Source organism: Chrysochloris asiatica, unplaced genomic scaffold (genome assembly GCF_000296735.1).
Source record: "Chrysochloris asiatica unplaced genomic scaffold, ChrAsi1.0 scaffold00036, whole genome shotgun sequence".
NCBI classification, from domain to species: Eukaryota; Metazoa; Chordata; class Mammalia; order Afrosoricida; family Chrysochloridae; genus Chrysochloris; species Chrysochloris asiatica.
In genome coordinates, this window is record NW_006408554.1 from 17,111,834 (window position 1) to 17,116,988 (window position 5,155).

The window sequence follows — 5,155 nt, forward strand, 5'->3', positions numbered from 1 at the left end:
CATCTGCCCCTGACTAATGATCCTGAGTTTTTCCACCATCTTTTAAGATATAATGAATTTGATTCCTGTGAATTCCATCAAGTGAGGTCCATGTGTATAGTCACCTTCTATATTATTTTAAAAAGGTAGTTGCAGTGAGTAAGTTATTTATCTTGCAAAATTCTATCATGTAGATTCAAGAATCATTCATATCACCCAGGCCATTATTTCCAATTACTGATCTTTCCATTTTTTTTTTTTTTTTTCAATCTTCAATCACCCGTAATTATCAATACATGAAGATCACATGTTTAATCAATCTCAGAATGGAAAAACTGGTCGAGGTCTTCAACTTCATTACCACTGGCTTAGTGATTGGTGAGTAAATTTGAATAATAGTGGTATTAACTCATTTTCCTTCTAGGCATATGTATCTTATCCTATCACAAGTATTGTACAAGACAGATTATAAACTGATCTTTTTGATGATGAATGTGACGCTATTTCTCTTCATTTGTCATTCCCAGAATAGTAAACCATGATTGTCAGTTTCAAAATGGCCCATACAGCTCATTAATGCCTAGGATATCGATCTTGATGCATTCCATTTCATTTGTGATGACTTCCTATTATCATAGATTCATACTTTGTAATTTTTCATGTTCCAATTATTAACGTAGGTTTTCAGTTATTTTCTCATTTTGAGTTGTGCCCCTTTAGCAAACAAAGGTCCTGAGAGCTTTATTATACTTACATCATCAAGCTCGACTCACTTTGTGGATGCAGCGCTGCCCCAATTATATTTTAAGTTCCTTCCAACTGGAAGGTCTGATCTTCCAACACTTTATCTAACAACATTCTGTAGCTGTTAATAATATTTTAATCTTCTGGACCACATCTGACAATGTTCCACTGCTATTTATTAAGGTTTTCAGTGACCAAACATACAGTTGTCCATCTCTCCTTCTTCCTAGTCTTTCTTTCCCTGGAAGCTCTCTGAAACCTGTTCACTGTAGGAGACCCTGCTAGTATGTAAAACACCAGTGGCAAAGACACCAGTATCACAGCAACATGCAAACCACCACAGTAAGACAAACTGGTATTTATCACTTCAGGTCAGTATTACGACATAATATTAATGTGGTAGATGCTTACCTCAAGTTAATATTATGTCCTAAATCTGTAGAATAACTTTCCTGTAAGCTCTTTTTTCTGAACTCATGTCTGCTCATTTTTCATTATTTGTACATAATAAAGGATTTTAAAGGATTAAGTAACTATCTTTGAAATATACTATACCAACATACTTGCTACAATATAAAGAGCTGATTGATGCTTGAAACAGTTTGGGATAATTTTCTCTTTATGTCAGGTTGCCTTTTAAATCTGATCCCACATGATGATGACTCTCCCCAGGAAATTGAGGGTGAAGGATTAACATCCTCAGTCTAGTTTCTAACCTCTAAGGCCAGGAGAAACTGGCATCTTGCTGGGCCTGTCCTCTGTAACGTAAATATTAAATGAATAAAGCTGAAAGAATTAGGTCATCAGAACAAGTATGTCTAATTTAGTGTATATGAAAGAAAATCTAAAATATGTCCTTTAATATGGAATGTATCTCAACCCAGTGTTATATCACATGAAGTTGAAATCACAGAAAGAACAGCCATTTTCACCCACACAGTCATACAACTATAGCTTCTTGGCAAAATTATATTCACACACATGATGGCAATAAATGAACATTCTTTTTAATTTGTCTCAAAAAATAATCTACTTTATTTTCATCTTTGCGCTATCATCTGTCATCTGGGTTAGCAATAGAAAGCAGCTTTTAGAAGGGACAGCAGAGTCACAATGAGTTATATTCAATTTCACAGCACCTAACAACATAAATTGATCAGGATAAGTCCAAAATCATGGAAGTCTTCATGAAGCAAAAATATCAAAATGTGAATTGGTTGTTCCTCAACATATCCTTCATCGAGGTCTATAAACATCTGAATGCAGTGTTTCTATCTCTCTAACCAGTCAGGAAGTTTGTCTTCAGTTTGTCCTACGGTGGTGTCTGCATGTTGGTATGATGCTAGAGACTATGCCACTGGTGTGTTAAACATGGCAGAGTCACCCATGGTGGACAGGTTTCTATGGAGCTTCCTGACTAGTAAGAAAGAGAGGTGGACTACTTCTGATTGTTTACTCACAGAAAACCTTATGGATAGCAACACAACATTGTCAGATATAGTGCCTGAATATTACAACATTATGAATAATATTGTCAGATATAGCGATGGAAGATGAGCCCCTCAGGTTGGAAGCCACTCAAAATACAACTGGAAAAGAGCTACAACTGGAAAAGAGCTGCCTTCTCAAAATAGACTTAACCATAGTGATGTGGATAAAGTAACACTTTCAGAACCTTTCTTTACTGATGGGGCACAACTCAAAATGAGAAACAATAGCTGGAAACATCCATTAATAATCAAAACAGGGAATGTAAAAAACATTAAGGTATGTAAGCCTGCCTTCAGCCTATAACTGCTTAGATTTGCTAAAAGGGGTGTTAGAAATTGCACAGGCAAATAGGCTTCTTGTTAAGACTTTGTAGAGTATGGGACCTTAAGAGGAAACCTGAGCCTCACCCAGAATGTTCTAAGTTGAGGCTTTCCACTTGAAAAGACTAACCTGGAGTTGCTAAGAGAACAGAATATTATTTACTGAAAGAAAGAACTGCAGGGAAAAATAAAAGTAGAATGTTTGTTTGAATTTCAAACAAACTGTTTGCTTTGGAGGCATCAAAATCCAGATGCATTGATAATTACTGGTGATTGGCATAAGTAAGTTGGAAACAAATAGGAAAGATCACTAGTTAGAAAATATGGCCCTGGTGATATGAATTATGCTGGAGACCACAAAATAGAATTTTATAAGACCTATGATATTGATTGCAAATACTTTTTAAAATAACATAAAATGTGACTGTACACATGGAACTCACCTGATGGATAAAGTAAGAATCAGATTGACTACACAAGAGATGAAAGAAAAGCTCAACATTATTGGTCAAACCAAGACCAGGGGCATACTGTGGAACAGACCATCAATTGCTTATATGCAAATTCAGGCTCAAGCGGGAAAAAAAAAAAAAATGAAGGCAAGTTCACAAGAGCTAAAATATGACCTTGAATGTATCCCACCTGAATTTAGGGAGCACAGAAATGCTACGTTAGGCACTAATGATCAAAGAAGACCAGAAGAGTTGTAGGATGAAATCAAGATCATACAGAATGAAGGTAAAAGGCCATTAAAAAGACAGGAAGGAAAAAAAAATCTCTTCCTAGGCTCACGCTCAGCAAGAAAATGTCCTGTTCAGTTCAAGCACGAAGATTGTGCATCCCAATGACAAACAGCCAGATGAATTCAAGTCTGGTATTTCTCAGGCTCTACTTGAGCTAGAGATGAACTCGGACCTGAAAGCTCAGTTACGAGAGCTGAACATAACTGCAGCTAAGGAAATTGAAGTTGATGGTGGTAAGAAAGCTATTATAATCTTTGTTCCTGTTCCTCAACTGAAGTCTTTCCAGAAAATCCAAGTCCGACTAGTACATGAACTGGAGAAAAAGTTCAGTGGAAAGCACGTGGTCTTTATTGCTCAGAGGCGAATTCTGTGTAAACCAACACGAAAAAGCCAGACAAAAAAATAAGCAAAAGTGTCCCAGGAGCCACACTCTGACTGCTGTGCATGATGCAATCCTTGAAGACTTGGTCTTCTCAAGTGAAATTGTGGGAAAGAGAATCTAAACAAAGCTGGATGGCAGCCAGCTTATAAAGGCTCCTTTGGACAAAGCACAGCAGAACAGTGTAGAACACAAGGTTGAAACATTTTCTGGTGTGTATAAAAAGCTCACTGGCAAAGATGTTAATTTTGAATTCCCAGAGTTTCAGCTGTAAACAAAAATGATTAAATGAGATATCATTCACACACAAAAAAAAAAGAAAAACAAAGAAAGAAAAAGAAAAGACTAAAATGGGTATCATAAGAACTCTGAAACTTATTCTCCAACATACAGAAGGTTAAGCAACTGGAAGAAATGGAAGTTAAAAGACTTGAAGAGAAAATTTCAAAGGACATCTCAAGAAGAATGCATTATAAGCAAATATGCAAAAAACACTGGCGTTAGAGAACCAAAAGGATAAATATCCTCAGCATTTCTCAAGCTGAAAGAACTGAAGTAAAAATTGAAGCTTCGACTTGCAATAATGAAAGATTTAATGGGCAAAATATTGAATGGTGAAGAAAACATCAAAAAAATCGATGGTAGGAATATACAGTCACTGTACCAAAAAGAAATGGCCAATGTTCAACCATTTTAAGAGGTAGCCAATGGTCAAGAACTGAGGTAGCCAATGGTCAAGAACTGATGGAAGAAGTTCAAGAAAAACAAGGTTCCAGGAATCGAGAGAAAAATAAATATTTCAGCAAGCTGATGCAGTATTGGAAGCGTTCACTCATCTATGCCAAGGTATTTGGAAGACAGCTACCTGGCCAATTGATTTGAAGAGTTCCATATTTGTGCCCCATTCCAGAGACTGGAACATGACTATCATCGAACAACATCATTAATACCACATGCAAGTAAAATCTTGCTGAAGATAATTTTAAAAATGGTAGCAAAAGTACACTGACAGGGAACTGCCAGAAATTCAAGCCAGGTAAGAGGACATGGAACTGGGGATATCGTTGTCGATGTCAGATGGATCTTGGCTGGAAGCAGAGAATATCAGAAATTTGTTACTTTTGCTTTATTGACTATGCAAAGACTTTTGAGTATGTTGTTGTATTTAAGTGCTGTTAAGATGGTTCCAACTCATAGTAACCCTGTATATTTTTCCAAAACTTTAAATCTTCAGAGGCAGGGCTTGATGGTGGCTAAGATGGAGGTGCAGTGAAGTTCACCATCAGCCATACCACAGAATACCAGGCAAAGCAGATCCAGGGCAGAGCTCCAAAACTTGGAACTACAGAGCTAGGAATATATTAAAAGTTTGAAGGCTTATAGATATTGGAACTTGAAACTAAAGTAAGAAATTGTGTACTTCTGAATCTGCTGGGCTGGGAGGCCTGAAACCAACATCTTGGGCAAGACCAAACGGCAAGACCAAGCAGGGGAGCAAA

The 5,155-nt window shown here is 36.9% G+C and overlaps 1 pseudogene; it reads left to right on the plus strand.

Moving 5' to 3' along the window:
- The first annotated feature begins 3,266 nt into the window (after positions 1 to 3,266).
- LOC102838053 lies at positions 3,267 to 3,930 on the plus strand (annotated as a pseudogene).
- Positions 3,931 to 5,155: the final 1,225 nt, after the last annotated feature.